The sequence below is a fragment of the Somniosus microcephalus genome, unplaced genomic scaffold (genome assembly GCF_052327205.1).
Source record: "Somniosus microcephalus isolate GS21.2 unplaced genomic scaffold, FLI_Smic_1.0 unresolved_chr4, whole genome shotgun sequence".
In the NCBI taxonomy this organism is placed as follows: Eukaryota; Metazoa; Chordata; class Chondrichthyes; order Squaliformes; family Somniosidae; genus Somniosus; species Somniosus microcephalus.
In genome coordinates, this window is record NW_028225182.1 from 15,035,827 (window position 1) to 15,056,990 (window position 21,164).

The following is a 21,164-nucleotide window of genomic DNA, read 5'->3' on the forward strand; positions in this document are numbered from 1 at the left end:
TAGACAATGGCAAGCATTCAAAGATAGAATGGAAGAATTCCAGAACATGTTTATACCGGTTTGGCATAAAAATAAACCTAAAAAGGTGACTCAACCGTGGATAACGAGGGAAATTAGGGACAGCATAAAATCAAAAAAAAGGGCATATCAACTGGCAAAAAAAAGCACCAGACCGGAAGATTGGGGGCAGTACAGGATACAGCAAAAGAGGACAAAGGGATTAATCAGGAAGGGGAAAATAGAATACGAAAGTAAACTTGCAGCAAACATAAAGACAGACTGCAAAAGCTTTTATCGGTATATCAGGAGGAAAAGACTGGTAAAATCCCAAGTCGGTCCCTTGCAGTCCGATTCGGGAGAATATATAATGGAGAATAAGGAAATGGCAGACCAATTAAACTCATACTTTGGTTCTGTATTCACAAAGGAGGACACAAATAAGCTCCCAGGAATATCGGCAAACATAGGGACTAATGAGAGGGAGGAGCTGACAGAAATTAGTATCTCTAGGGATATGGTGTTGGGTAAGTTGAGGGGACTGAAGGCCGACAAATCCCCGGGGCCTGATAAACTACATCCTAGGGTACTTAAGGAGGTGGCCCTGGAGATAGCAGATGCTCTAAGGATCATCTTCCGGAACTCCATTGACTCGGGAACAGTACCCGTGGATTGGAGGGTAGCTAATGTTACCCCAATATTTAAAAAGGGGGGTAGAGAGAAAGCAGGGAATTATAGACCAGTAAGCCTTACATCGGTTGTGGGCAAAATGCTAGAGTCCATTATTAAGGATAAAATAGCGGAGCACTTGACAAATGGGGCAAGGATCGGACAGAGTCAACATGGATTTACAAAGGGTAAATCGTGTTTGACTAATCTGCTGGAATTTTTTGAGGAAGTAACTGGTAAAATAGATGGGGGAGAGCCAGTGGATGTGGTGTACCTTGACTTCCAGAAAGCCTTCGATAAGGTTCCACACAAAAGATTATCATGCAAATTTAAGGCTCATGGAATTGGGGGCAAAGTATTAACGTGGATAGAGAACTGGCTGGCGGATAGAAAACAGAGAGTTGGAATAAACGGCTCGTTTTCGGAGTGGCAGGCAGTGACCAGCGGGGTGCCGCAAGGATCTGTCCTGGGACCCCAGCTGTTCACAATATATATAAATGATCTGGATCAGGGAATTGGATGCAATATTTCCAAATTCGCTGACGACACTAAACTAGGAGGAGGGGTGGGCTCTGATGAGGATGTCAGGAGGCTACATTACGATTTGGACAGGTTGGGGGAATGGGCGGATACGTGGCAGATGCACTATAATGTGGATAAATGCGAGGTTATCCACTTTGGGGGTAAAAACAGGAGGGTAGATTATTATCTAAATGGCAATAGATTGGGAGATGGGGAAGTGCAGAGGGACCTGGGTGTTCTTGTGCACCAGTCACTGAAGGAGAGCATGCAGGTGCAACAGGCGATTAAGAGGGCAAATGGTATGTTGGCCTTCATATCAAGGGGGTTCGAGTATAGGAATAGGGATACCTTACTACAGCTGTACAAGGTGCTGGTGAGACCGCATCTGGAGTATTGTGTACAGTTTTGGTCGCCCCATCTGCGGAAGGATGTTCTTGCCATGGAAAGAGTGCAACGGCGATTCACCAGGCTGATACCTGGAATGGCGGGAATGACCTTGGAAGAGAGATTAAATAGTTTGGGCTTGTACTCACTGGAGTTTAGAAGATTGAGAGGGGATCTCATCGAAACATATAAAATTATGGCAGGCCTGGACAGGCTGAATTCAGAGAGAATGTTTCCAATGGCCGGGGAGCACAGAACCAGGGGCCACAGTCTAAAGATAGCGGGCAAATCATTTAAAACAGAGATGAGGAAGAATTTCTTCACTCAAAGAGTGGTGAGCCTGTGGAATTCCCTGCCACAGAGGGCTGTGAAGGCTAATTCAATAAATATTTTCAAGAGAGAATTGGATATATTTCTGAAGGCTAAGGGGATTAAGGGTTACGGAGAAAAGGCGGGGACGGGGTACTGAACTGGTAAGATCAGCTATGATCTCAGACGAAGATCAGCCATGATCTCATTGAATGGCGGAGCAGGCTCGAAGGGCCGAATGGCCTACTCCTGTTCCTATCTCTATGTTTCTATGTTTCTATGTTTCTATTTCCATCTTTCTATTTTTCTCTGGTTTTTGTGTTTTATAATGGCACAGGCTCCACTGATGTGAACTCGCAATCATTGGTTCAATGCAATGACTGGTCCATCCTAACTTGTCACAATAGTTACATTTCAGCCAATCACATAAAGACCCCATTGTTCTTTCAGTCTACAGCAGAAGACATGTCCCGCTATTATTCTCTTTCCTTGCTGTAAATACTGAGTCAGAATGTCAGATGATAAATTGCTTTATGACCTCACACAGTCTTCGGATTCTTCAGGATACTTTCATTTATTTCATTGTACAAATCAATCCTAACAGATAAATCACAAATGCATCGATGATTCAATTTGGTCCAGCTGTCTCACTTTCCAATGTTTCCTGCTCTATGTCAGTGTCACAGTTTTTGAAATGTTATGATAGAATTGTAAGTTTGACCTACTGTTTATTATTATTGAACTCATTTAATGAGATTTGATAAATTAATTAATATTATTAGTTAATCCCGTGCATCCTTGGTACAGTTCTTCATATCTCTGCGTAGGACACTTGCCATTTTGTACTGTTCATCATATCTCTCATTTGTATCCTCAATGTTTGAAAGGGGAATGTTTTGCGATTGAACCCACTCGATCAATGATTGTGTCATGCTCTGTTCATTAATTTGAAATCGATTGAGTTAAAAACATCTGAGGGAGAGAACAAGATTAGCATTATTTGTCTAGAATTAAGCTCTTTTCTGAAATCACAAGATGGTCTGTTATATTATCATTCATATTATGCCACCATTTACAAGACATGATCATTGTTACAAATGCTACATTTAATACCTGAAAACCTGCGTGCAACATGAACTGCATTAAATGTTAATTTTTTGCCTTTGTAGATTTAGTGACTCTGTATATTCAATTACCGAGCATGGAGCGTAGTGTGACTGTAACTCGTCTGAACCAATGATTGACCATTGGTAATCCAGGAGCAGAGGTGGCAGCACGGTGGCATAGTGGTTAGCACTGTTGCCTCACACCGCCAGAGACCCGGGTTCGAATGCGGCCTCGGGTGACTGTCTGTGTGGGGTTTGCACATTCTCCCCGTGTTTGCGTGGGTTTTCTCTGGGTGCTCTGGTTTCCTCCCACAGTCCAAAGATGTGTGGGTTAGGATGATTGGCTATGATAAATTGACCCTTAGTGTTAGGGGGATTAAATGCGTGGGGTTACGGAGATAGGGTGGGATATGTGTTGGCGTAGGGGTTACGGGGATCGGGTGGGATATGTGTCGGTGCAGTCTCGATGGGCCGAAATGGCCTCTATCTGCACTGTGGGGTTTCTGTGATTCTGAGAGGATCTGACTGTGCCTCACGTCTCACATCCAAAACAAGCAGGGATACTGTATTTAATATTTCAGGCCAGTAGCAGAAAATTACATTACAAGCATTGAATGGGAAGTTTTGATTTCTGAAATTACACTGAAGCGCTCAATGCCTTGAATAAAAGTGACCATAGTAATTGCATGACCAGAATGGGTGTTGCTATCTCAATATTCCATTCAGAGTGCTCAAAATATTCACCCATTCCTCTTACTCCCATGCCTTTATGCGCGTCACAGCACTTTGGGATATTTAGTTCAAATATAATACCACAACAACTAACTCACACATACACACTGCAATTCACATTTCAGAATTTTCCAACTGTTCCTTCTCCACTGGCTCAGTTGCAAGTGAGGCTCCCAATTCTCAATTCGTTGCTTTTGTATGTATACCAAAATCCAGTTTCTGTTTTTAACTTTGGTTTCTTTAATAAATGCGATGCAGACTTTTAATCCCCTCGAGCCTGCCCCACCATTCAAATAGATACTGGATGAGTTTTAGCTTCGCTCCATCGACAAGCCTTGGTTCCATATGCCTAAACACCCTTGTCTATCAATAATCTATCACTTTCAATTTGATATTTTACTTGAGCCACAACCTGAAAAGCATTTTTGGGGACAGAGGTCACAATTTACACTTTCCTTCTTGTAAGAACATAAGAAAATAAGAAGTAGGAGCAGGAGATGGCCATACGGCCCCTCGAGCCTGCTCGGCCATTCTATATGATCATGGCTGATCATCGACCTCAACTCAACTTTCCCTCCAGATCTCCATATTCCTTGATTCTCCTTGGATCCAAAAATCTATCTCAGCCTGGAGTAAAGAAGTGCTTCCTTGAACCCTTGAACGGCCTAGCTTTAATTTTAGTGACTCCGCCAAAAGAGATATTAGGTTACTCCTATATACTCTATCAAATCCTATAATCATCTTAAATGGATCACCTGTAATATTATATACTCCAGGGAATACATTACTACCCTGTGTAATTTGATCACGTTGTGTCACTTAAATGACGATTTATCGCTGGCACTCTGAGTACAAGCCCTATCTCCAGGATGCCCTATCACAGGTAGAATAATCACGATCCATCACTGGATGCAAAGCTGAGCTGCACATTTTCGAACCATTTCAGGTAATTGTGAAGAACGTTAATGTCCCTGTTATATAACGGACTGTTACTTCCATGCAAACACGAAAAACTACTGTTAATGCCCCATGTCTGGTGAATGATTATCGTATTTTATTGCTGCACACAGTTAACGTGGTGACGATTGCGATCCTGTCTCGGGGAAAGTGTGGACTCTCCAAATGTGTCACTCACTACCTGGTGGCCATGGCAGCGGCAGATCTACTGGTCATGATCATCGATCTGATACTGAGGCAGATTCCTATTGTTTATCGGAAATAATTTTTGTTTTTGAGGGACACTAGAGTGTGTAGTATTCATGCCGTCCTGCTTTATGCCGCCACAGACTGTTCTGTCTGGTTTACAGTCACTTTCACTTTTGATCGATTCGTTGCCATCTGTTGTCAGAAGGTGAAATCTAAATATTGCACCGAGAAAATGGCGGCTGTGGTTCTCGGCACAGTGACTGTGCTGAGCTGTTTGAAGAACATTTTCTGGTATTTTCTATATACAAATCAGTATTGGCTTTCTAACACTCCCTGGTTTTGCCGCGTTACCCTTGTTGTATCACGTTCACTGGTCTGGGCCATGGTTGAATTAATGAATTATATCTTAATGCCATTTATTCCGTTTCTTTTGATTCTACTGTTCAATGCTTTAACAGTCAGGCACGTTTTAGTGGCCAACAGAGCCCGCAGCAGACTCCGGGCTCAGAGCAGTGGCGAGAGTCCCACTGACCCAGAGATGGAGAGCCGTAGGAAATCCATGATTGTACTGTTCGTTATATCAGGGAATTTCATACAGTTATGGGTGGTGTTTATGGTCTGTTCTATACTGAGACGGTTGGATTACTTGGGATATCCTGTCCCTCTGCCGACATTTGTACCTGAAATCGGCTTCATGCTCCAGCTCCTGAGTTGCTGCACAAACACTTTTATTTATGCAGTGACCCAGAGGAAATTTAGAGAGGAGTTGAGGAGAGGAGTGAAGTATCCCCTCGCAATGATGAACAAATTAAATAGATGAGAAGGCCTAACACTTTCTAACAGTATCCTGTATTTTTGTTTCATGTGTAGATTTCACTGGGTTCCATTGGCCTTTATATTTTCGGAAACATTTCACAATCTGGTCCAGTGTTAAAACGCAAGTTAATATCATAGTTCGGGACCTTCTCGCCTTTTTGCGCAAGGACAGGACCCGGACACAAGCTATCTACAGCTGTGGTTTTAGCAGATACTCGCCCAGGAGTGGGTAGCGGCTTTACTACAGTCTCATGCTGAGGTCGCAGTACAAGGGTGTTTTGGGAATGAGTCCTTGTTGTGACTGATTCCAAAAAATAGACAAATCGTGTGAAATTTCCCGACATTCAGACCGTGTTTAGATCCTCAGAGTTGACAGCTTTATCCGATCTGTGCTAGTCTGTAAAGGAAGACTTGTTTTAAAAATAAAGATCAGTAAAATTTAAGGCAGCAGGATGGTTGCGATATATATTAATCTCTGCCTCGTCACTGGGAAAGATATTGAAAAGGAACCAATCTATATTAAATTCCAGTCAACCCCTTGCGTTCGTCTAAGCCTGTTCTTCATTTTGTACATTTCTGGGCAGATGCCGTTCTGATTAAAGCGAACATATTGCATCCCATTCAGTGTTATGTATACTTTACCTGTTGTTGAATGAAACAGAATGTGACCTGAAATAAATGACATTTTGCCCAGTGATAATTTCGTCCACATATAGAGTTCTTGCCAAATTAGTTGGGAATAATGGCCCACATTTTCCAATCCCTACGGGTGTGTACGAGTTGTGTACACACCTGTCGGGACCTCATAAGTGCCGGATTCACGCATGTGAAGCTCATGCCCTGAAATCCGGCCCTTCCGATCTGTCAAGCATCCTCTCGGCTGATCATGCACCTGCACAAGAGAAGGGCCTCTGCGGGCAGAGAGTTCCGCTTTCTGCAATATCTCCGCCCGCTGAAATCTCTTTAAAATGTTTTGCCTGGTAAAAGGAGGCGTAAGGCCTGCTTTTACCAGCAGAGTTTAAAAAAGTAAAAACATTTTTTTTCACTCATTTATCATTTAAAATACATTTAAAAAAGGTAAGTTTATTTTAACCCCATAAAATTTATAATTTTTTTTGAAATGATTACATTTTTGTTTAAAATATTTAATTTAGTGTAATTTTAAATAATTTTAAAAACGTGATTTAAAAAAATATATATTTATTGTTCTGATATATTTTTTCATTGATGCCCATTCATAATTTTGACAGGTCTAAGCTGAGAGACCTGTCAAATATATGAAGGGGGATTCCCTTCTTTCATTGGTTCCCCATGGCGCACGTGATCCCAGGGATGCTTGCGAACCGCCTGTGCCCGTGGAAGACCTGGGCCCTACGCATTTCGTAGAGCAGAGGCTCAGGAGTGGAAATATCCGGACATCCGGAGCCCTCAGGTAAGGGCATAGATTTTTTCCAGATCAGAGGCCTCCGCATGCAGAAATCTTCTGATTGGAAAATACGGGCCGACATTGCTTAACAACTGGGTTCCTGTGCAGCACACTCCTTGGTCCTAGTATGGGAAACTTCGGTGTCCCATACAGCACATTCAGTTTTACCATTACAGCGCTTCCCCATTCCCAATACCGCATACTCCCCGATTCCGATGCTGCACACTCCCCGATTCCGATGCTGCACACTCCCGGATACCGTTACAGCACATTCCCTGGTCACATTACTGCACATTTCCCGCTCCTGCTACAGCAGTAATAGAAACCCCTTGTAGTTCTCCTCCGGAAAAAGCAAGTTACCGGATTTCTTAAGGAAGTGACTAATTTAACTGAACAGCAGTAGACACCTGCAGCAGACCCGAGTTGGTTAGAGTTTGCAAATTTAGGTAAGCGTCATACTCTCTGTAAAATGTATATAATGTCTGTGCATTCATTAAACTACTGTTAACACATTATCATGAAATCTTTTAAAATTATCATTAAAAAATACTCTCCAGAATAAACTCATTCCACCATCCCTGTTGTTATTTGTGCCGAATCTCAAATATCGGTGTTGGCATCAATAGTCCAGCAAGACTTGAGACTGTGCCTGTTATTATACCTGTCTATGTTGAATAGCTACATACCCAGTGTGTTGAATGGGTTAATACCCAGTGTGTTAAATGGTTATTACCCAGTGTGTTAAATGGTTATTACCCAGTGTGTTAAATGGGTTAATACCCGCGTGTTAAATGGGTTAATATCAGGTGTGTTAAATGGGTTAATGTCCGGTGTGTTAAATGGGTTAATACCCGGTGTGTGAAATAGTTTACTACCCGGCGTGTTAAATGGGTTAATACCAGGAGTGTTAAATGAGTTGATACCCGGTCTGTTAAATGGGTTAATACCAGGAGTGTTAAATGGGTTGATACCAGGTGTGTGAAATGGGTTGATACCCGGTGTGTCAAATGGGTTAATACCAGGAGTGTTAAATGGGTTTATATTAGGTGTGTTAAATGGGTTGATACCCGCTTTACAATAGCAGACTGTTCAGAAAATAATTTCACAGAATGCCATAAATCAGCTCAGAAGTGTAACCTGTCCCGATCCTTTCAGCAACCCTGTTCTTCCGGCCAGCGACTTCTAAACCAGGGCTCAGAGGAAGGAGCAGTGGAACCCGGGATAACTAACATAAATATGTGGGATAAGTATTAAGGAAACGGTCTAAGATTATATAAAAAACTGGACTAATTAAACTAGTATTATTTAAATGTGCCTTTTTCCAGCTGCTTCCTCCAGCTGGGATAACATCTTGGACCTTGAGACATCTCCCGATAGCAGGTTGATGATCAGTTGATGCTCCTATACACCTGCTGCCTTTATCCTTCTCGGTGGCAGAGGTCGTGGGTTTGGGAGTTGCTGCAGTATATCTTGTAGATGGTACACACTGCAGCCACGGTGCACTGGTGGTGGAGGGAGGGAATGTGTAAAGTGGTGGAGGTGCCAATGAAGTGAGTTGCTTTGTCCTGAATGGTGTCGAGCTTCTTGAGTGTTCTTGGAGCTGCACTCTTCCAGGCAAGTAGAGATTATTCCATCACACTCCTGACGTGTGCCTTGTTGGTGGTGGAAACAATTTGAGGAGTGAGGAAATGAGTCACTCGCTGCAGAATACTCAGCATCTGACCTGCTCTTGTAGCCAAAGTACTAAAATCGCTGCTCCAGTTAAGTTTCTGGTTAATGGTGACCCCTGGAGAGTTGATGGTGGGCGATTCGACGATGGTAATGGCATCGAATATCAGAGATGTGTTTAGACATTTTCTCTGTAGATGATCTTTCCTGTCACTTGTGTGGCGTGAATGTTACTTGTCACTTAGCAAATGAAGCCTGATTACTGCCAAGGTTTTACTGCATGCTGGCACCGACAGCTTCATTATCTGAGGAGTACCGAATGGAACTGAACATCCACACTTCTGACCTTATGATGGAGGGAAAGTAATTCTTGAAACAGCTGGAGATGGTTCATCCAAGAACACTGCCTGAGGTACGCCTGCAGTGATGACCTGGGGCTGAGGTAACTGGCCTGCAACAACCGCTAACATCTTCCTTTGCGCTGGGTATGACACCAGCCAATTACTTCCCACTGAATTCAATTTTACTAGGGCTCCTTTATGCCACACACGGTCAAATGTTGCATTGATGTCAACGCCAGTCACACTCACCATATCTCTGCAATTCAGCTCTTTTGTCCTAGGTTCTACCAAGACTGTAATGAGGTCTGAAGCTGCGTGGTCCTGGTGGAACCCAATGGGAGCACAAAATTTCGTGAATAAGTGTTGTTTAATAGTACTTTCATAGGCACCTTTCATCACTGAAAAGAAGACTTGGAAGACTTGCATTTATAAAGCACCTTTCACGACCACTGGATATCTCAAGGCGCTTTACAGCCAATGAAGTACTTTTGCAGTGTAGTCACTGTTGTAATGTGGGAAACACGGCAGAAAATTTGCGCACAGCAAGATCCCACAAAGAGCAGTGTTATCATGACCAGATAATCTGCTTTAGTGATGCTGATTGAGTGATAAATTTTGGACAGAACACCGGGGATAACTCCCCTGGTCTTCTGCGAAGTAGCGCCATGGGGTATTTTACGTCCACCTGAAGGAGCAGATGGGGTCTTGGTTCTACGTCTCACCTGAAAGACTTTGTTGGTGAATGCGAGTGTACTGTCTTCTGTGATGTTGGGGATAACAGGAGGAGGCCGAGATGGACCATCCACTCGGCGCTTCTCGCTGAATTGGTGGCAAACGCTTCAGCCTTGTCTTATTCACTCAGGTGCTGGACTCCGCCCATTATTGAGGTTGGGGATGTTGATGGAGCTTCCATCTGCCGTTCGTTGTTTAATTGTCCACAACCATTGACAACTGGATGTGGCAGGACTGCAGAGCTTTGATGTGTTCAATTGATTGTGGGATTGCTCCGCTCTGTCTATGGCATGCAGCTTCCGCTGTTCAGCATTCATGTGGTCCTGTGTTGTAGCTTCACCAGGTTGGCACCTCATTTTTATGTATACTTTGTGCTGGTCCTTGCATGCTCTTCCACATTGCAAATTGAACCAGCTTTGGTCCCCTCGCTTGATCGTAATGGCAGAGTGAGAAATATGCCAGCCATGAGGTTATGGATTGAAGTTGAATAAAATTCTGCTGCTGCTAACGGCGCACAATGCCTCATGGACGCCCAGTTTTGAAACGCTATATTCTGAGTCTACCCCATTTAGCACGGTGTTAGTGCCACACAACAAGATGGAGGGTGTTATCAGTGTCATAACTGGACTTTGTCTCCACCAGGAGTGTGCAGTGGTCACACCTAACAATACTGTACTGAACATGTGCATCTGTGATAAGTAGATTGGTGAGGACATGGTCAATATGTTTTTCTCCCCTCGTGTTTGATAATTCACCAGCTGCCGCTGGCCCATTCCTGGAGCTACATCACAGAATCACAGAATCCCCACAGTGCAGGTAGAGGCAATTTCGGCCCATCAAGCCTGCACCGACACATATCCCACCCGATCCCCGTAACCCCTACACCAACACATATCCCACCCTATCCCCACGTATGTAATCCCCCTAACACTAAGGGTCAATTTATCATAGCCAATCAACCTAACCCGCACATCTTTGGACTGTGGGAGGAAACTCGGAGCAACCGGAAAAAAACCCACGCAAACACGGGGAGAATGTGCAAACTCCAGACAGACAGTCACCCGAGGCCGGATTCGAACCCGGAGTCCCTGGCGCTATGAGGCAACAGTGCTAACCACTATGCCACCGTCTTTGTACCGGACTTTATACTACCAAGCCACTCTAAGCTAGGGGAGTGTTTTAATACAGGAATTAGAAACGTCTAACTTGCTAATACTTTATTAAATTAATATATTAAACGCGATAAATGAATTAGTTTTAAAAACTAAAAATGAATCAAATAATTATTTACATAAAACATTTAACTAATTAAATATATAGAACAATGTTAGATGGAGACGGCAGTGTAGAAGGGGTGTCGCCTCTGCAACATGTGATAACTTCTGCAGAGCAGCCTGATCCGAGGCAACCATATCTACAGTGCGTGTCTGCATCTCGTGGAACTTCAACTCAAGTTGTTAAGCTGGAGTCCGCGGCCCAGGCATTGCGATGCATAAGAAAGGTATGGAATTACCTATACATTTTGACCCAGGAGGCCGTCACACTGCTTAGATCGGGTACTGGTTAAGATTGGATTAGTGGTCAGAGACGGGATGATGTGAAAGCGAGTCAGGCAGGTACAAGGGCCTCAGTTGCAGACGTCGAGGATCCTCGGCCATTTCCTTTGTCCAACAGGTATGAGATACTTGCTCCTGGAGTGGCTGAGAACGAAGACTTTAGGGAGAAGGGTCAAATTGACCACGTTACACTCGTACAAGAGGCCATTCAAAATGGGTGGCGAGGAAAGGAATATGGTAGTGGTAGGGTATAGTATAGTCATGTGAATAGATGATGTTCGCTACAGCTCCAACTGCGAGTCTGGAAGGCCGTGAAGCTTGCCTGGTGCCAGTGTTAAGGACATATCTTTGCGGCTGGAGAACACTTGGAGCATGAAAGGGAGGACGCAGTTATCGTAGGAACAATCGAGATAGGAAGAATTAGGAATGTCTTCTGTTGAGGGAGTTAGTTGACACATTATAAAACCAGGACCTCAAAGGTAAAAGTCTCTGGATTAGCTGAGTACTGCCCGGTGTCCTGGCCAATGTGTGTTCCTCAAACAACATCACTGAAACAGATTGTCTGATCAGGATCGCATTGCTGTTTGAAAAACCTTGCTTTGCGCAATTTGGCTGCAAAGCATTTATGATCCTTCCGCAATCGTGAAAGGCGTTATATGAAAGTAAGAATTCTTTATATTTCTTATTTGAGCTACTCCCAACCTTCTCTGCTCCAATGGCGATCTCAAATACAGTTGATCAACTCTCTGCTGATAATCATAGAATACCAAACTCTGCCCCATCCGGGTGATTAAACCCGGTATGACCCTAATGGTTTCAAACTCCTTGCTTTCATAGCACCTCAAACATCCCTCAATCTCGCAGTTTCAGAACTGCTGATAATTCTCTTGGTCCGATGTGTGTAATTGTACCGGGGCAGCAGGTTATTGAAGTCAGCCCCGTATCAGTGTCGACAGTTAATCGGTGCTTCTGATGGTATCTCACTCCCTGCGGGTGTTGGAGCAGATGTCAGATCGATTACCTTGCTTTGCTGTCGTGGTGTGAATCTCGCTTTCGGGCGGGTATTTTGATTCTAAATTTATGTGAAAATTCCACAGAGTATTTGATGAAATTTTCCATTACCGAGTCATGTTGCATGAGATGAAAGCGCCTTGAAAGCAGGTACTCTGAGTGGGTCCAGTATTGATAAAGCCCTGCAAGGCTACTATTTAATCTATAACCTCAATCCGATCAGGTAATGCATTCCAAATCCTAACTACTCGTTGTGTAAAATATTTCCTCATGTCGCCTCTGGCTCTTTTCAAAATCAGCTTAAATCAGTGCTCTCTGGTTACTGAACCTTCAGCACTTGGAAACCGTTTATCTGTATTTACTTTGTCTGTACCCTGCCGTATACCCCCATGTCCATGTCGTTAATGTATTTCAAAATCGGCAGTGGCCCGGGTTCTGAACCAAAGCGAACTCCACTGTATACATCTGCCCATTCCGATATAACAGCCATTCACCACAACTCGTTGCTTTCTATCGCTTTGCCCCTTTATATCCATGCTGCTGCTGGCTCTTATATCGCATTGGCTTCAGAATGGTACACTTACCTAACATGTGGTGCCCCATCAACCGCCTTGTGATAGTCCATACACCCGATATGAAATGCATTGCCATCACCTACCCTCTCATTTATCACAACAAAACTCTCAATCATACATCTCATAAAACTCACTTGCCCAAAAAGCACTCGATGCTGCGTCAGTTGTTAATTTTAAATCTGAGATTGATCGATTTCTGTTAACCAAAACTATTAAGGGATTTGGGCAAAGGCGGGTATATAGAGTGAGGTCATGGATCAGCCATGATCTCTTTGAATGTCGGAACAGGTTTGAGGGGTTAAATGGCCTAATCCTGCTCCTATGTTGCTATGGTCCTGTGTTCCAATCACCTTTATTGGGGTTGCCAGCCTATGTCTATAGGTTTACGAAGCAGTACTGGGATAGACAGCCAATATATCTGGGGTTACGATGGTTTACTTGGAACACCCGCCTATATATATGGGTTTATCGTGGTTTACTGGAATCATCAACCAATATAACTAGGTTTACTGATGTCTACGGAGCTCACCACCCTATATATCTGGGTTTCTCGGGGTTTACTGGAATCTGCAGCCAATATATCTGGGTTCATGAGAGTTCACTTGCATTACCCGCTATATTTAGATTTATTGGTGTTTACTTACGGGAGTTTCTTCACCACACGGACTGCAGTGGTTCAAGAAGATGGCTCACCATAGGAACAGGAGGAGGCCACTGATCCACTGGTGCCTACTCCACCATTCAAGGAGATCATGGCTAATCTGAGACCAAACCCGCCTTTGGCACATGTCATTTAAAAGCTTTGTTTAACAGAAAGCTATCAATCTCCGATTTAAAATTAACAATTGTTTAGCATCAATTGCCGTTTGTGGTATAGAGTTCCAAATTTCTACCACCCTTTGCGTGTAGAAGTTTTTCCTAAATTCACTCCTGAAAGGTCGAGCTCTCAGTTTTAGACTATGCCCCTAGTCCTAGAATCTCCAACCAGTGGAAATAGTTGTTCTCTATCGACCCAATCTGTTCCCCTTAATATCATAAAATATTCTATCAGAGCACTGCTTAACCTTCTAAATTCTAGGGAATACAACACTAATTTGTGTAATCTCTCCTCATAACTTAGACCATGAAGTCAGGGTATCGTTATGGTAAACCTTCGCTGCACTCCCTCCAAGGTCAATATATCCTTCCTAAGTTGTGGTGCCCAGAACTGGTCACAGTACTCCAGGTGTGGTCCCCGAGGGTTTTGTATGGATGAAGCATAAATTCTACCTCTTTTAGTCCATTCCTCCAGATATAAAAGCCAACATCCCATTAGCATCTTTGATTATTTTCTGTACCGTTTCATGACATTTTAATGATCTATGTACCTTCAATCTCTTTAGACCTCCACCACTTTTAGACTTTCACCAGTTAAAATTTATTCTTTTCTATCCTTTTTAGGTCCAAAGTGGATGAACTCACAGTTGCCTACTTTGAAATGCATTTGCCTCAGTTTTGCACGTTAACTAAATCTGTCGATGACAATTTGTATTTTTATGCGTCCATCTACACTGCCTACAATTCCCCCTACCTTTGCTTCATCGGCAAATTTATGTGTATGATTATCTATGCCAACATCTAAGTCATTAATTAATACTGTGAATATTTGAGGCCCCAACACAGATCCCTGTGAGACACCAGTAGCCACCTCTTGCCAATTTGAGCACCTACCCATTATCCATACTCTCTGTCTCCTGCCGCTCAGCAAATATCCTAACCAGGTCAATAATTTGCCCTCAATTACGGGGGCTTCTACCTTAGTTAACATTATTATATGTGGGACTGTATCACCTTTATCACCACCATCGTCTCAAGGGCAAGTAGGAATGGGAAATAAATGCTGAACTTGCCAGCGACGCCCACATCCCAGACTATATTACATCACCAGCCTCTATATTGGGTGTTAATTGGGCACATTCCCCTGTCTAACAGCCACAGTCTCCAGTATAAGAATTTCCTTATAGACTCCGAGATAACCAGTGTCTATTGTTCGCTGTGGCTCAGCATAAGCTTTATTTAGTTTCAATCTCCAGAATGATAAATTTTTATTGGGATCAGTGACCTCTAGATAACGTTTCTCTTACAGAGCACGCTTCACTGAAGTGTACATCGTTCAATGTACAAACCTATTTTTTTCAAACAATGCGAGGTGCTCATTGATTACTTGGTCATTGAGCTAAAGACACCCCATTCAGCTGCCAGTGCTGCTTCCCCTTCCTCATTATCAGCAATTACCTCACATTTTCCCCAAACTTTACCCCTGAACAATTCTCTCTAACTTCTCGCATCTGCCACTTGGATACCAATAGAACTAGGAGTCTCACAACCAACTTAATCAGAAAAAACATCCCACATCTACCATCGGCACAATTCCCGCCTCAATCCTGACCATATCCCATCCACCACTGGAAATCCTATCTTTGTCTTTTTCACCTCCGAACTCAAGATTTTCAATATTCTTCATTTCAGCCTCCCGTCATGCAGCATCCATGAAATTAAGATCAATCTCATCTCAGCAACCCATATCCTAGAACAGAACAAGACACACTCCCTACCATCTCAGTCTTTGCTAAACGCAATTCTTGCTGGTACGCCAACGTTTCAAATTTAAAGTTCATAATATTGTATTTAAATTCATCACTGGCATCGTTCCTCCCTACAGCTATAGACTAATCGAGTGCAGCAACCATCCACAAAAAATGGCCACCCTATACATCCCGTCTCTTGTTCATTTCCTTTCCCTTCAACTATCTGGGATTCACGTATGGAATTCACACATTAACAACAACAGCAGCAGCAACAACTTGGGGAAAAATTCGCTAACATAGCACCTCCAGTTAGAAGCTGGCCGGGGTGAGAACGGGGCTCGGAGGCAGCAGCACTGCAGTGAGGCGAATCCAGCGATGCATGCCAAATCCGGCACCACTGTAGCGCCGCCTCTTTGAGTTAGCGCCCGGGACTTCAGCTCCAGGCAGTTCGTGACATCAGTCAGTGTGCAAAGCTCACTGGGCGCCGACCTGCAAAGTTGGTTATTGCCCCCTGCATTAGCACCTTGCCCGACAGCAACAGGGACAGATGGCGTGAAGCAGTCAGTAGCCGACTCCAGGGCCGCTAGTTAATGTGTCGCAGCTCTCAGGTTAGTGCTGTTTCACTGCTTCCTCGTCAGTTTGACATTGTGCAAAAGTTTAAATCTATCATTAAAGTTTATTTAGTCTCAGGAGTGTTGTGGGTCCAAAAAATTAGTTACAATTATTCACACAACTTATCAAAGTGTTACAATTCATCACATTAATGGGGGCTGGACTGGCATTCAACCTCGGCCTCCAAGATCTACGGCAGAGGGAGCACAGGCAGCGAGAAAGTTTGCAACATGTGGTCAGAGTGAGGAGGAGGTCCATCAGGGCTCTCAACAGGAGGCCTTATCCTCCGAGGGTATTCCGACTGCACTTCTCCTAACTTCAACTAAGCGATGAGCATTATATTAGAAGTTTCTGCTTCACCAAGGAGGTGTTCACTGATCTCTGTGACCACCTGCAACCAGACCTGGAGCCTCAGATTAGGACAATCATGGCTCTCTCAGTTGCAGGCAATTTCACCGTTACCCTCAATTTCTTCACGAATGGATCCTTCCCATCTGCAACAGTAGTTATAGCTAACATCTCGCAGTTCGCCATCCATCGCTGCATCCGAGTGGTCACAGAGGCTCTCTACAGTAGGAGAAGGGATTTTATTTCCTTCTCCATCACCAGAGAGAAACAGGCCGAGCGAGCATGTGGCTTTGCCAGGATAGCAGGATTCCCCATGGTGCAGGGCGCCACTGACTGCACCCACGTTTCTTTGCCGGCAACACATCACAATCCTGAAATCCTCCGTATCCACAATGGCTTCCACTCACTTAATGTGCAACCAAACACAGCGAATTCTCAATGTGAATGTGCGCTATCCTGGCAGCAGCGACGATGCCTTAATCCTGTGCCAGGCCAGTGTGCCAGCACTCTTCCAGATGCCATATCAAGCTCGTGGCTGGCTGGTCGGAGTGAAGGGCTATCCGCTCTCCATCTGGCTCATGACTCCCATCTGCAACCCCGACCCTCCTGCCCAGCACTCGTATAATGAGAGCTCTGTCGCCACCAAGAACAACATCGAGCAGACCATCGGGGTATTCAATCAACGGTTCTGCTGCCTTGCTCGCTCAGGAGGAGCCCTCCAGCACTCGGCTCAGTGGGTGGCACATTTCGTCGTTGTCTGCTGCATGCTTCACAATGTGGCCATCATGAAGCTCCAGCCCTTGCCACCAGGGATTGTGAGACCACCTTAGGAGGAGGAAGAGGGTGTGAAGGAGGACGAGGAGGAAGAGGAAGATGAGGAGGATGATAATGATGATGAGGAGGAAGAGGAACAGAAGCGAGGGAGGAGGCAGCCATTTAATTGGCCTTCTAGGATGTGGCCTGATTGCTTCATCAGACTGTGGTTCCAATAATTTAAACCCCAGATCCCCGTTGCTCACCACATTACCATCATGCCATCCCTGTCGAAGGCCATTTCGCAGCCCAAAGCTAAAGTGAGACACTACACAAAATTATCCAAACCTATTTAATAAATTTATCAATAATCAGTTGACACATATTTAAAATATCAATATTAAAAGAGCCTGTGGCAATGATGACTTGCGATTCGACTGCACCTGATCTCGGTTAGTGCTTTGAGTGTAGCGCCACTGAGATAGGCCATTAGTGTTAGATTTAGTGCTCCAAAAATTTATATGGGTAATGATACTTAATTTGCTTGCATCGTGATTCATTACCGCCTGTTGCTAAATCTCCAATATTTCTGAAGTTACCACCAATTTCTGGGCTACAATGAAGTTCTCCCCCTTGGGGAGAGAATTGCAGAGTTTATGGCTAAACAGCACTCTCGGCCCCTAACCCTGAACCTTTAATAGATTGCTTAATATACCCCCACACCCACACTTTCACGAAGCTTTTGGTCAGTTCAGTTATATTTGGTATGAGGCCTATCTCTTTCTTGTCTGTATGAAGCATCAAGGCAGCGTTTTCTACATTAATTGTGCTACATCAAAATAAGGTATTGTTGCTGATGAAATGTAAATTCCCTGAAGATATATTTTCTCATGGTCCTGGCACAAATGATCAGGTGAACAATGCAATGTTTAAAATTACATTGTAGAGGTGAATCAGTGCTGGTCAGTGAGATGGACTGGCAAGTGGATGGGTAGTATTAGGAAAAACAGGTGGTTCAGTGTGAAACCTGTGCAGTGAAACAGGTAGTACTAAGCTCCACCGGTGACGAAGTACTGCTTAATGAGATGGAGAGCTTCGAGGGCTGGGTAACACTGGGATAAAATGGTGACTCAGTGCAGTTCAGTGAGATGGGGGTAGTGGTATGGCTAGTAATGGCTCAACAGGCGAGTCAGTGCAGGTCACTGAGATGGGGCGGGTACTGGAATGGCTAGTACATGGCTCAGTATATGAATCAACTCTCGTCAGTGATTTGAGCGGATAGTGGAACGGGTATTCTGTGGCTCAGTAGGTGAATTAGTGCTGGTCAATAACATAGGGGTTAGTGGAATGGGCTTCACTTGTCTCAATAGGCAAATCAGTGCTTATAACTGAGATCAAGGTGGTAGTGCGAAGTGCAGTATGAGTGTCTTTAGGTGAATGCATGCGGGTTAGTGAGATGGAGAGGTAGTGGAGCGGTTGGTAGAGCTAGGCTCAGTACGTGAATAGTTGCTTATGATGGAGATGAACACTGAGTAAAGGAACCAGCTTTAGGCACATCGCTGCTTATCGGAATGCTGAAGGTATATTGAATTGACCTATACTGTATAGTAAATCCCATTGCTCAATGAAGGGGTTAATTTGTAATCATATATATATTTAGACCCAAAGCGGAGTCATATAAAGTGACCAGAAACAGTAGCAATCCTGAGGATTGGGAGCAGTTTAGAGTTCAGCAAAAAAGGACCCAGAGATTGATTAAGAGGGTAAATATAGAGTATGAAATTAAACTTGCAAGGAACATAAAAGCGGATTGTAAAATATTCTACAAGTATGTAGGAAGACAAAGATTAGTGAAGACAAATTTAGGTCCATTACATTCAGAAACGGAGAATTTATAATGGGCAACAACTAAATGGTGGAGCAATAAAACAAATGCTTTGGGTCTGTCTTCATGGAAGAGGACTCAAATAACTTCCCAGAAATGCTAGTGAACCAAGTGTCTAGTGAGAAGGAGGAATTAAAGGAAAGCAGCATTAGTAAAACAATAGTCCTGGATACATTAATGAGACTGAAAACCGATAAAGTCCCTGGGCCCGATTCTCTGCATCGCAGAGTACTGAAAGAGGTAGTCTTTATAATAGGCACTAGCCTAACATTAGTATTAGGGTAAATGCTAGAGTCTAGTATAAAAGATGTGATAACAGGACACTTTGAAAATATCAACTGCATTAGACAATGTTGACATGGATTTTTGAAAGGCAAATCGTGTTTGACAAACCTACTGGAGTTTTTTGAGGATGTAACTGGTAGAATAGATAAGGGAGAACCAGTGGATGTGGTGTATATGGATTGTCAGAAGGCCTTTGATAAAGTCCCACATAAGAGGTTAGTGTGCAAAATTAAAGCACATGGGATTCGGGGTAATATACCTGCTTGGATTGAAAATTGGTTAACAGACAGGAAAGAGAGAGTAGGAATAAATGGGTCTTTTCAGTGTGGCAGGCGGTAACTAGTGGGGTGCCACAGGGATCAGTGTTTGGGCCCCTCCCTGCTATTCACAATATATATCAAAAATTTGAATGAGGCAACGAAATGTAGTATTTCCAAGTTTGCTGACGACATGAAGTTACATGGGATTGTGAGTTGTGACGAGGATGCATAGAGGCTTCAAGGGGATTTAGCCAAGTTGAGTGAGTGGGCAAATATATGGCAGGTGCAGTATAATGTGAATAAATGTGAAGTTATCCACTTCGGTAGGAAAAATGGAAAGGCAGAATATTATTTAAATTGTGCTAGATTGGTAATGTTGAGGTGCAAATTGACCTGGGTGTCCTTGTACAACAGTCATTGAAAGCAAAGATGCAGGTGCAGCAAACATTTAGGGAGGCAAATGTCATGTTCGCCTTCATTGCAAGGGAATTTGAGTTCAGGAGCAAGGATGTATTACGACAGTTACACAGGGCCTTGGTGAGGCAACACCTGGAGCACTGTGTGCAGTTCTGGTCTCCTTACCTAAGAAAGGATATACTTGCCGTAGAGTGAGTGCAGCGAAGTTTCACTGGACTGATTCATGGGATGGCAGGATTGTCGTATGAGGGGCGATTGGGTCGACTAGGCCTGTATTAACTACAGTTTAGAAGAATGAGAGGGGAGCTCATTGAAACGAATACAATTCTGACAGGGCTAGACAGATTGGATGCAGGGGAGATGTTTCCCCAGGCTGCGGGATCTAGAACGAGGGGTCACAGTCTCAGGATATGGGATAGGAAATTTAAGATTGAGATGAGGAACAATTTCTTCACTCAGAGGGTGGTGAACATGTACAATTCTCTACCACATAAAGCTGCGGAGGACAAGTCACTGAATATATTTAAGAAAGAGATAGATCGATTTCTAGACACAAAATGCATGAAGAAGTATGGCGAGAGAGCGGGAATATGGTATTGAGATATACCCAACCAGTGCCCCCTCAATTCAACAATCTTTACCATTGTCCCCAATATTATACAACCTCAGGTGTGCCTGTACGGAGTGTGGTTCTTTGACAGTGGGTTTTATACAACAGCAGCCGCCAGTCCTCTTGAGTCATACTAAGTAAAACTAGATTGTATAAATATAAGATCCTCAATAATAAATCCAGCAGGGAATTCAGGACAAAATTTGTTTATGCAATGATTGGTTGGAATGTGGAACACGATACCGCAGGTACCAGTTATCAGTGGTGGGAGCAGCAAAACTTCAGCCGTGAGTTAGCTGGACAAATTGCCTTTCTAGTATACACGAGAGCCTGGGTTCGATTCCCAGCGTGGCATTTTGTTAAGAACAAATCATCCCTTATGATCCCACAGATGGGAACGGATAAATGGTCATCACAAGTTGCCTTTAATTATATGT

At 43.7% G+C, this 21,164-nt stretch overlaps 1 pseudogene; it reads left to right on the forward strand.

Annotated features, from left to right (window-relative positions):
- The first annotated feature begins 4,866 nt into the window (after window positions 1–4,866).
- LOC147089821 (G protein-coupled receptor 15-like) lies at window positions 4,867–5,685 on the forward strand (annotated as a pseudogene).
- Window positions 5,686–21,164: the final 15,479 nt, after the last annotated feature.